The sequence below is a fragment of the Pseudorca crassidens genome, chromosome 2 (genome assembly GCF_039906515.1).
Source record: "Pseudorca crassidens isolate mPseCra1 chromosome 2, mPseCra1.hap1, whole genome shotgun sequence".
Lineage (NCBI taxonomy): Eukaryota > Metazoa > Chordata > Mammalia > Artiodactyla > Delphinidae > Pseudorca > Pseudorca crassidens.
In genome coordinates this window covers 25,069,620-25,082,342 of record NC_090297.1, presented here as the reverse complement: position 1 = coordinate 25,082,342, position 12,723 = coordinate 25,069,620, and positions in this window count along the sequence as shown.

Below are 12,723 nucleotides of genomic sequence, written 5' to 3'. Positions count from 1 at the left end.
TGGTGTAAGTGGGGTGTTAAAGTCCCCCACTATTATTGTGTTACTGTCGATTTCCCCTTTCATGGTTGTTAGCATTTGCCTTATGTATTGAGGTGCTCCTGTGTGGGGTGCATAAATATTTATAATTGTTATATCTTCTTTGATTGATCCCTTGATCATTAGGTAGTGTCCTTCCTTATCTCTTGTAACAGTCTTTATTTTAAAGTCTATTTTATCTGATACGAGTATTGCTATTCCAGCTTTCTTTTGATTTCCATTTGCATGGAATATCTTTTTCCATCCCTTCACTTTCAGTTTGTATGTGCCCCTAGGTCTGAAATGGGTCTCTAGTAGACAGCATATGTATGGGTCTTGTTTTTGTATCCATTAACCAGTCTTTGTCTTTCGCTTGGGGCATTTAATCCATTTACATTCAAGGTTATTATTAATATGTATGTTCCTATTACCATTTTCTTAATTGTTTTGGGTTTGTTTTTGTGGGTCTTTTTCTTCCCTTGTGTTTCCCACCTAGAGAAGTTTCTTTAGCATTTGTTGTAAAGCTGGACATCTTTTGTTTTTTTAAAAATTTTTTAAAAAATAAATTTATTTTATTCATTTATTTATTTGTTTTTGGCTGAATTGGGTCTTCGTTGCTGCGCGCAGGCTCTTCTCTGATTGCAGCGAGCGAGGGCTGCTTTTCGTTGCGGTGCATGGGCTTCTCGTTGTGGTGGCTTCCCTTGTTGTGGAGCATGGGCTCTAGGCGTGCAGGCTTCCGTAGTTGTGCGGCACGCAGGCTTAGCTGCTCCGCGGCATGTGGGAGCTTCCTGGACCAGGGGTCGAACCCATGTCCCCTGCACTGGCAGGCGGATTCTTTTTTTTTTTTTTTTTTTTTTTGCGTTACGTGGGCCTCTCACTGTTGTGGCCTCTCTCGTTGCGGAGCACAGGCTCTGGACGCGCAAGCTCAGCGGCCATGGCTCACGGGCCCAGCTGCTCCGTGGCATGTGGGAGCTTCCTGGACCTGGGCACGAACCCGTGTCTCCTGCATCGGCAGGCGGACTCTCAACCACTGCGCCACCAGAGAAGCCCGGCAGGCAGATTCTTAACAACTGCGCTACCAGGGAAGCCCTAGCTGGACATCTTTAAAGAAACATTTTTCAGGGACAAAAGAACCGCAAAGAAATCTTAACACTTCATTTGGAAGTCGTATTGTTAGTAAAAATATTGGCATTATTTTTGAAACTATTTTATATAGATCACATGATAATGCAAATCAGTAATGATGTTAATACTGGAATCCAAGATCTTCAGTGTCTGAGAAAAGAGATATGAGGATAAGACCAAAGAAGTTAAGTAAAAGCCTTGAATGTTACATGTGAATTGGAAATATTAGCAGAAACTCATAATCCTTTTATTTTTCTGTTCAAAAGTATGTACTTCCCAGTTCTGTTCACTGAAAAATTTGGACGCAGTGATAGCCCACCATCAATGAGCATACCTAGTGCCCAGATGTCTTTTCCAGCTACCATGAACCACGGCTCCTTGGAGGATTGGCTAATTCCAGATCTGGGGCAGGAAATAGACAACGTGAGCCTGGGACATCTTGTTGGGTCAGAAAGCAAGGACATTGTCAAAGAGTAATGGGATCACGTCCAAAGGAAATATAGAAGCCAAAAAGAAGAGACACCCACTGGTTAAAGATGGAAGAATTTGAATAGCAGAAAGAACAGTGACTGATAATGCTTGAAACACACTGAATATACAAGCACTCATTTGTCCATATTGATGCTCAGAGAGAGAAAGCCGCAAATCAACCAAATATCATTAAATACCATTGAAGGTAACCAGGGCATAATTCCTCATCCTGAGGATTAGCAATGAAAAGGAAAGAATTAAGACTTTATCCTGTCATTCTTCTACTATTTCATCTCAACCAAAAAGCCCGAGTTTATGAGAGAAAGTTCCTTATAAAAAATTCCAGCTAATAAATGTGGAAGGATTGATAGGATTAGAAAATCATCTTTTTTACAGCCCCTAATAAAATAATGGGTTCAGGCAATAATCACCAACGGATGAAATTATTATATGAAAAGTTGTTGGGGAGTTTTATCATGGAAGGGTCAGGCTGTCACCGCCTGAGCTCACTGGTTAATCTTAGCACCGCTATGTGTGTCTCCTGATGTGGTGTCATGTGACAGCCCCGCCTATCAAGTGTCTGCCTGTGCTTGGATTCCCTCAGAAAAGCAGACCCTAGGAAGAGGATTTGGGTTCAGATAGTTTATTTGGGAGATGATCAGAGGAAGTACCTTTAAGGGAGTGGGGAGGTGAGGCAGGGAAGGTAGAAACCCAATAAAAATGAATTAATGAGTGGGATACCACTCAAACAGCTGGGACCCAGTTCTTCTGGGCACCCTCTGAAATGCTGTGCAGGACATATGTTAGAAACCTCCTCTGAGAGGCAAGGAAGCTGGAAGTGTTGAGCTACCCGCCCCCACCCTGCTCTGGTCAAAGATCGCTCCTGGGGTATTAATACCCCGGCTCCTCTCAGGACCAGAGAATGCCCTCAGGATGCAAGACTCAGAAGGGCACTGGGGGGACTCTGGGCTTCCACTGCAGGGGGCACTGGTTCGATCCCTTGTTGGGGAACTAAGATCCTGCAGGCAGCGTGGTGCGGCCAAAAAAAAAAAAAAAAGAAAAGAAAAGAAAAGAAAAAGAAAAAAAAATGAAGGGCTTTGGTACAGCCCGTCTGCAAGTGGCCTCCAGGATTGGCCAAGAGGAGCTGGCCAGGCACAAATGCCAGCTGCTCTGGTGCCTTGCCGGAAGAGTTGACTTCTAGTGACAGGAAATCCTGGGGATGGAGGGACGAGGTGAATGATACACACAGAAGCAGGTGGACAAACCCAGAATGGGGGACATCCTACAGGACAAATGATTTCTTCAACATGCTGTTCTCTGAGCTGGTTACCACTGGGGGCAATGGGCCGAATCCCACTGGAGCCCCTCTGAGGACCAGCGAGGAGGAGGCCTTGGAGTTGTGCCTCTTAAGGCCAGAAGCTGAGGCGTTTATCCAGGACTCCCGTCCCCCACGGTGGAAGGTAGCTCCAGTGACGTCAGCTTCCTACATTTCCAAACTATGCCTGTTGGAAGGCTGAGAGGCCTTCCCCAGCTAAAGAGAAGGCCGAGGCAGAAAAGCCCAGGGAAGCCACAAGACGCATTTGAAGTGGGGGTCAGGGTGCGGACAAGGTGCACAGAACCAGCCCCCTAGCTGCCAGGAGTCACTGGGCCAGTGGGATGTGGGGAGGGGCACCACCGTGGTCTGTAAGCGTCTTGGCAGATTCTCACGCGGGCTCAAAAACGAAGAGCCAATGGCTAATGTGGCTCTTCAGCCAAGGTGGCCCCTGGTGCCTACTTAAGTGGCCCCAGAGCCTCTACTGGTGACGGTCCAGTGCCCATAAAGCCCCCTGGTAGCGGTGATTGATGGAGAGGGCTCAGCAGTCTCTGGGCACTGACTCCCTTCCCTTCCCTGTGGTCCCACAGGTCCGGTTCCCTCATCCCAAGCCCCCCTGACCTCTTCCAAGGTCATGCCTCATCCTGATCCTTTTCCCTCTCCCAGCCCAGTGACCCCATTTACTTCCCAGGTGGCACATGGTGTGGGTCTTCTCTGTTCTCTTTTCAATCTGTAGTTAAGGCATAAACTCTTTCTTCTGCTTCCTTCAGGACCTTCCCTTTCGATTCTCAATAGCATTTTCTTCTCTCGGCAAAAGCAGCCTCTTGAAAATCAAAGGCTCTGCCTTTCAAAAGTGTGGTTTCTGATGTGAGCTTCAGCAGACTATCTGGGAAGTTAAAAAAACAATGACATCTGAACGTTGGCTGTTTCCCTCTTTTTACATTCCAGCTATAAAAGCACTAATTCTCCTGGAGGTAAAGTGGAACCTCTGATTGGCTGAGGAAGTGGGGAAAATAAAAGCGAAATAGTTGCTTTGAGCTGTGCTTGTGTTGCCTTCCTCCATGTCTATGGCAGGTTTGTTTCCCAGTCTGTTCCATGTCTTTTAACTTTGCTCCTATAGTCTCCTGTCATTCAGAGGTGAGATGTTTCTATGTAGTCAAATCTATTCACCTGTCCCGCTTTCCTTCTAATGGTTTATGAGGTTTTTAGCATTTAGTTCTTTAAATCAAAGGTACTTTGTGTGTGTGTCTGGTGTGAGGTAGAGTTCAAATTTTATATTTTTTCAAATTGGACAGTCATTTGTCCTCATGCCATTGATTAAACAGTCTATATTTCCCTTGTGGATTTGAAATGCTAGACTTATGATAGATAGATAATATAATTTCTCTTGTTTTATAAGTATTTTTATTTCTGGATTGGCAGTTGTCCCTTAATTTTACTTATTAAATTTTTTTTCATGTGGGGAAAGGGAGAGATGGTGAGTTACTGTTTAATAGGTACAGAGTTTCAGTTTGGGGTGATAAAATAGGTCTGGAGATGGATGGGGGTGATGGTCGCATAACAATGTGACTGTACTTAACGCCACTGAACTATATACTTTAAAATGGTTAAAATGGTAAATTTTATGTTATGTGTATTTTACTACAATAAAAAATTCTAAAATTGATTTCTACTTGGTGTGTTTTCTACGTATCTTTTCTTCTAGTATAACTTGAGAATCAGCTTGTCAAATTCCATAAAAAAAATACCTTCCAGGGCTTCCCTGGTGGTGCAGTGGTTAAGAATCCACCTGCCAATGCAGGGGGCACGGGTTCGAGTCCACCTGCCAATGCAGGGGGCACGGGGACCGGGAAAATCCCACGTGCCGCGGAGCAACTAAGCCCGTGCGCCACAACTACTGAGCCTGCGCTCTAGAGCCTGCAAGCCACAACTACCGTAGCCCGCGCGCCTAGAGCCCGTGCTCCGCAACGAGAGAAGCCACCGCAACGAAGAGTAGCCCCTGCTCGCTGCAACTAGAGAAAGCCCACATGCAGCTAAGAAGACCCAATGCAGCCAAAAATAAATAAATAAATTTATTTTAAAAATACCTTCGATATTTTGATTGAAATCACATGAAATTTATAGGTTACTTAGGGGAGAAGTGACATCTTTATAATACCGAGTCTTTCCGTCCAGGAACGTGGTGTGTCTCTCCATTTATTCAGATCTCCTTTTATGTCCTTCAGTAAAGTTTTATAATTTTACTCACATCAGCTTATTCCTAGATATATAGTGGCTTTAGTTGCCACTGTGAGTGTAGCACAGTGTTACACTGTGAGTGTAACTCAGTAGACCTGAGTGTAGCACAGGGCTGTCACTCAGGTCTGTCCCCAGCCCAGCCCCTGAGATGAATGACAGCGTCCAAAAGACACATGAGACAGGAAGAATTGCATGAGTCATTTCACCAAAAGCCCCTGCAATAGGCAGCAGAGAAACCTGAGTTTGTCATCAAAGGGGTCAGAGGGAGAAACGGAGGTGCTGGAGGTCGGGACCGAAGCTCAACATTAATGCTGATGTAGTTAAAAAGCCTCTTTCACTCTGCAGAGCAAATTGTGGCTTTGGAGCCAGGAGACCTGAGTTTGAACCCTGACTCTGTCACTCACTAGCTGTGTGGCCTTGGGCCAGTTGTTTAGCTTCTCAGAAGCTCAGTGTCCTCACGAGCAAAATAAGGGTGAATTCTAATTATATATTTAGTTGTTTAATTAATTGTCTGTCTCCCACCGGACTGTAACTCCACACGGGCAGGGTCCATATGGGTTTAATTCATCAATGTGCAGGGCTGCTGCTTGCCCATACGGTGCTTTCCAGGGAGTTCAAACAAGGCATCCTTCTGAACAGACACAGCTCTGTGAGCCCCCAACTTGGTGACTGGTTCATGCGCTGCAGCTCAGCCCCCACTTGTCCCATACTGGGTGCCCTTGTGCAGTGAGTGACCTGCCCTGTGTGTAGAGTCAGTGCTTAGCCTGGGCCTGGCACATGGGAGGCACTGAAGAAATTTATTGAATAAGTTGATGATTCGATGTGGGGTTTAGCGAGAAGGAGATGAGGAAGTCCCTGAGGGGTTCTCATTTGTGCTCAAAAAGAAGTTCTCTACAGGAGTTCTCTGGTGGTCTAGTGGTCAGGATTCAGCGCTTTCACTGCCATGGCCCGGGTTCAATCCCTGGTCAGGAAACTGAGATCCCACAAGCTGTGCAGCGCAGCCAAAAAAAAAAAAAAGCTCTCTACTTTCAGGCGCCAAAGAACATGGAATTGTCCAAGTGCTTTACTTCCTGTATTTCTGCAGGGGCTTGGGATGGCGTCTCCTGGCACCTAGACTGGGACCCCTACAGGAATGGACCGATCTGATGACCTGGTGAGGTGGACAGCCCAGGGCATTTTTGCATGAGGCCTAGGAAGCCTCCAAGAAACAGCCTCCCTCAGGGAGGAGGAAGCCTCACTTGGTAACAAAGCCTTGAGCAATCCAGGGAAGTAAAGATGAAGAGTAACTGGGGAAGCTCTCTGAGGAGGGGAATGAAGTGGTGACCTGAAGCATGAGGAGGTGCCAGGCGCATGAAGAGCAGAGAAGAACATTCTAGGCAAGAGGACAACATGTGCAAAAGTCCTGAGGCTGGAGAGAGGTTGCTTGTCTCCTTTGGGGAGTTGAATATTGGCCAGAGTAGCTGGCCTTCCATCCATCTTTTTACAGAATCTTCACTGATTAGGTGCCCTTTGGGATTTCCTGCAACCATCCTCCTCTTCGTGAACTTGGTGAAGATCAAATGACTGAGTCACACCCTCACTACACCACCATCTCCCCAGTATGTATTCCTTCTCTGCGTACAGCCAGCCTAGGAGTTGAGAGTCATCCCATCAAGATAGGTAAGACCTCAGCTCCACTGTGTATCGGCTGTGGACTTTGTCAACCCCCTCCTTCACCCTCTGTAAAATGCGGATAAGATTACTGACCTGACTGAGTTGTTGGGAAAATTCTCAATAATAAAGGCAAGAACAAAGGAAAGATAATTTAAAATGCCAGGAAAAACATAAAGATGCAGAAGTAAGGAAATATACAAGTTCACTCCTTGACTCAGCAATGAACAATATTTAGATGTTCACAGTAATCCTTACGTTTTTACTTTTTTTTTCTTCTTTCTGTGCTGGCTGGAACTTTCAATACAACATAGAACAAAAACAGTAATAGTGGGCAACGTTGCCTTGTTCCTGACTTTCAAAAGAATGGTTAGGGGCTTCCCTGGTGGCGCAGTGGTTGAGAGTCCGCCTGCCGATGCAGGGGACACGGGTTTGTGCCCAGGTCCGGGAAGATCCCACATGCCGCGGAGAGGCTGGGCCCGTGAGCCATGGCCGCTGAGCCTGTGCGTCCGGAGCCTGTGCTCCGCAACGGGAGAGGCCACAACGATGAGAGGCCCGCGTATCGCAAAAAAAAAAAAAAAAAAAAAAGAATAGTTAGAATGTGCGCCATCCGAGATGAATGCTAGCTTAAGAAAATGTGGGAATGGTAAAATCTGAGTCCTCACAGAACCTCTGATCCTTTTCTTCTTGCAACTAAACAATGGTTTTCATGCTTCAACCATTCCAGGACTCCACATTGCCTATGGGGTAAAGTTTAAGCATTAAAAAACAAAAACAAAAACCCAGCATTCAAGGCCTCTTACCCTTTCCCAATCCTGTGTCTTCAGGGTTCACCCACTCTTCTCATTCCAAATGTCTGTACATTATAGAACACACCCTTGATGGTATCTTGAATTATAATATTTGTCCTGTGCCTTTATGCCTGCCTGCCTTTGCGTAATGCTCTTCCTTTTGCCTGGGATACCCTTCCTTTCATGTACTCCCACTCATCTTTCAAAGGCCAGCTCACCTCTCCAAGGATGCTTTCCTCCTACCCTCTCTAGCATTTGGTATAAGACCCTTTTACAGTCTGGGGCACAGGCCCCAACACATACAAGGGTCTGTAAGTGTCTGTTGAACAAGCACATAAATGAACCCTAAGACTCCAGGTCACCAAAAGGAAAAAAAAGTCCCATTCTTCCAACAAATCTAGGCCTCAGCCTCTAAACTCCCACATGTGTTCAAAAATGTTGTCTTCTGCCTTTATAGTGGATCAACAGATTGACTGAAAATAAAATTCTTGAGTCACACTTTCTCTCCTTGGCTGACATTGTAGGTGGTGCTCTATTGAATTCTAATGCTGGATGCTGTCACGAAGAAGTCAGAGGCCAGCCTGGTGTCCCTGCCTTGTAAGTGACTTGTCCCCTTTCATGGAGTTGCCCAAAAGATTCTTTCTGAACTTTGAAATCTCATCACTTTATTAGAATATATTTGGTATGGATCATTTCAAGTCTGTTTCTCTGGGTCTCATTTACTTTTTAATGTCTCTTTTTTTTTTTTCCTAAAGTATTTTCTTGAATTATATCTTGTAATCATTGTTTGATGCCATTATTTTGGTTATTTCTTCTGTTAGGTACATACGGTTTCTCTTTGTCATTTTCTTTCATCAGTTCACTTAAAAAGAAAGCACACTTTTCAGTTCGTCTTTCTCGCTCTCCTTATCTTCCCCGCCTCTGCCCCTCATTGTGTCTCAGCAGAGTCTGTTTCTTCCGTGCTACTTTCACCTTGGCTTTCATTTCTGCGACATTGTGATTTCCCCGAACCCTGACAGCTTGTTTTATTTCCTTTTGTCATCTTGCTGTTATTTCCACGGGCTCTTAGATTTCTTCTCTGTACTCTTGTTTTGTAGAAATAAATGCTTCATAGAGGATTTTTGTTTTGGTTTGGTTTTATTCTGCTGAACGTTCTTTGGTTTTTGTTTATTTGGTTCTTCATCTGATGCCTTTGCTTGCTCTTGTCCTCTTGTTTTGTTTCTTGTATCTGTGTACCCCACTTGAGATGGTTCATTGTTGATTACTAATATTTGAGTGGTGCAAGTTTTCCCTGGACCAGCTGTTTGCAAGAGGTTTATGCTGGGGAGGGGCCAGAGCTGTTTCAGGAGAGCAGGAGTTATTCTTATGACTCAGGAGTGTGTATGAGTTCTTTGAGCCTTTACCTGGTTGCTGATCATGGTAGGGCGTTTCGCCGTTTAGAGTCCCTCCCCTCCCCCAAACCTCATTTGTCTGTGTGATTCTTAATTCAGCCTCAACTCCTCTGTTTCACGAAACCCAAGCAGGTCCAGGGAAGCTCCTGGCACGGGCCTCTACCCACCCCATCCATTCCATTTCCCTGGTGGCGTGCCCCTCACCATCTCACTCTGAAAGATGAATTCTCTGCTTCCTCCTGAGCCCCTTTCCGACCTGCCCTGCTGTTACCTGCTTTTCCACCGAATTGTGATTCCAGATTCAGATCTCTCCTGGTTTCCTCAAAGATGGCCTTTGCATCTTTTCCCCCCTTTGTGTTGCTTTCTGGGAAGAGAAGTGGGGAAGGACCAACTTGATCATTTTCAAATAAGACGTTCCAACTGCATCATGAATACTTCCACTTCTCTCCTCTACGGTGGCTGCCCGTCGAGTCTATGAGCGCTGCGGGATCAGCCTCTGTTGACCTCTCTGGTCTCGTTTTCATTGCCCTCCACTCTGTCCACAGTGCACTCTATCATTTCCTTGGAAGCCCAAGATCTTTCCTGCCTCAGGGCTTTTACTCATCCTTCTCCCCCTTCCTTCTGCTCTTTACCTGGCTGACTCCTACACATCCTCCGGATCTCAGCTGAGAGAGTCACCTCCCCAAGGGGCTCTCCCTGACTTCCCAGCTGGGGTTCCACAACCCTGTCAAATGCTCCAGTGCTCATCACCTTTCCTCCTGGTGCACAGTCAGGACACATCGTGATCCTTCCCCCCATGCTGCTCTAATTCCATCCAAGCAGTGAAACCGGGCACTTCAGTAGCCCACGAGGCTTTGTTCAGGGTGAAAGCACAATTGCCATTTGGCCTTTTGAAATCCTGACAATAGTATTGGGATCCTCATTGCAGGGGTAGCCAGAGTTCCTGGGACTCCCAGGGATGGAAGGAGGGTCTTTGTGAAGAAAGGCCAGGCGCCTCCCCAGGAGTGTTTAATCCAACGAAGAGGGACAGAAGATTCAGCAGGGTTGTTTCCTGGTATTGTTAGGGCGTCGGCCAGTGGCGGGGTGGGGCACTGGTCCACAGAACTCTCCGGAGGGAACAGGGCTAAGCTGCCTTCCTGAGACAGCTTCGGTTGTTCTTTTAATTGTGTTTTGATTGCACAAAGGACCTTTAAACAGCACTAAAGGCAATGTTTAAAAAGAAAGAAAAGCCACTGGACCCCATCCATCTTACACATCTGATGTGCTGGAAAGAGGCCTGGGCTTGGAGTCCAGCACACCAGGCTTGGCAGCCCTCTTTGCCGATTCCTGGCTATACCACCTCGGGCAGCCTGTTACCCCCCTCTCTCTGCCTTAGTTGCCTAACCTGTAAAGGGGAACAGTTTCTACCTCATGGGGATTTGGGGACAGTTGTGGAAGTAAGTGAGATCACATATGTGGAAGCCGTTTGGCATAGCGTCTGGTGTATGGTGGATACTTAGCAAAGCTTCTTTTTTTTTTAAATCAAGGCAACTGTTTTCATTTTCTTGAAATTTTCAGAAAGCTTCTGCCAAGCCTTCATCAAGTCCAGATGAACATTTTGCACTTGTGATCATGCTTTAAATTTAATTTTGCAGTCTGCTTGTACACTTACTGTATCCTAAGCACTTGTTTCAACATTTTCATGATTATTTCATAGTGGACGAGCCACTGAACCAATGTGTCATCATTTATGTCGCCATTCTTCTGCTATTGGACATTTTTCAGTGTTGTAAGTAATTCCGTATCGAATTCTGTAGTCTATATTATTGTTGCTTTCATTGGTATCTCATTTGTGTTTCTCCTACTAAAGGTTGAATATTCTTCTACGTTTACTTACTCCTGCTATTTCCTCACCTGACTTGCCTGCTCATGACCTTTGTCTGGACTTCTCTTAGCAACTCAGATATTTTTTATTGCTGTGTATGAAATCTTTACATAATATAGACATTAACCATTTGTCATTTTCCCCACTCCCTGGGGACAGTTTAATTTTAGTTGTTTTCTTAATAGACAAACTAAGTGTTTCATCTATCAGTCTTTGTGTTTGTGATTTCCTTGGTTGAGTTCATTGTTTAACCAACAAACACCATGTGTAGAAGAGGCATATGGAGAGGTGGGGGGAGGGAGTAAAGGACACCCCATCTCCTGATTTCCAGAAGGTCTCAAGTTGGGGATACAGACATGAACACAGTCACGATGTTGCCCCAGTAAGTGCCAGAACAGTAAGGGTTGCACCAGCACCAGCAGTGGACTGAGCTCTCTCTCTGCGCCAGGCCCCCTTCTAAGAATTTGCATACACTCTCTCATTTAAGCCGCACAACAACTCTGTGACTTAAATACTGTTATTATCCCCATTTGATAGATGAGGAGAACGACCCTCAGAATGATTACAAGACTTATCCAAGCTCCAACAGCTAGTAAGAGCTGAAGCCAGTATTTGAAATCAGCCAGTCAGGCTGTAGAGCTTGCCTTCCTAACCACCAGACTAAGCCAGCTCCCCAGGGCATCCCCAGAGTGGTGATGGTGGTGAGGACAGCAGTGGTAGGGATGGAGCTGTACATCAAGGAAGGCCTCCAGGAGGAGGTGTCGAAACTGAGAAATGAAAGATGAAGACAACTTCACCCTCAGGCAAGGGGCTGTGGAGGAACGGGCATGCCATAAAGAAGGAGCAGCTTTTCCAAAGGCATGAAGCGGTGACCCCCCTGAGAGACTGTGATTTGGCCAGTAGCCTCAAAGTACAGGTGGTTCTTTCATTATCCACATTTTATTTATCTGTGTATTCATCACAGGCTCCATGTTAGGTGCTAGGGATCCAGAGGTGAACAGGACATTCAAGATACCTGCCCCATGGAGCTTTCGCTCAAGGTGGGGGAAACAGACAAGAAAGATGTACTGAACATTTGTCATTCATCACTGCTTAACAGTTTAAAAAATTCCTTTCTATCTGTTGATGAGCCCTTATATCCTGAGTTTCTCCTTCCCGAAGCAGAAGGCAGCCGTCCTTGAAGCGTGCAGATGTGTGACCTACTTTCCTCCAATCACACTCACCCCCTGAGACCACCAACCAGGAGATGGCTATGTGTGGGAACAGCTACACGTGGGGCACACCTTTTGCTGGCCTGGGTGGTGGCCAAGGCAGTACTGGTTCCGGGGTCTGTGACAGCAGCTGCTCCCCCATCAGTCCAAGTTCTGCAATGTGCTTCTTGGAGATGCTCCTGAGCTGCATCTAGAGCTCAGTTCTCCATCATCCAATGAGCCTAACATCCCTAAGTAAATTCTCTTTCTACTTAAATTGGCCAGAGTGGACTCCACTGTCTGCAAGCAAGAATACTGTGAATATGTCGACAAACAAATAAATACGCACACCAGGGAAACCAGGGGTTTTTCCCAGGGTTCCCCAGTGGTGGAGTCGAGATCCAAACCCAGGAGAGTGAGAATCCAGAGCCAGCATCTCCTCCTAGATGCCCCTGGATCAGCGCCCCCTGCCTAGTGGGTTCAGTCCTACAGGGCTTGCTGGCCTCAGGTGACCATCCAGTCTTCCATCTTTCAGGTAGAAGAACATGATTTCCTCTCCCCTTGTCAGGTGCACCATTTGCAGGTGGCTGGGAAGGAAGCCTTTGCATGTGGCGCCCGGGTCCCAGGCTTTTGATCTCTTGCAGCGACTGCTGTACTGTCTTCCTGCCCTGAGGAC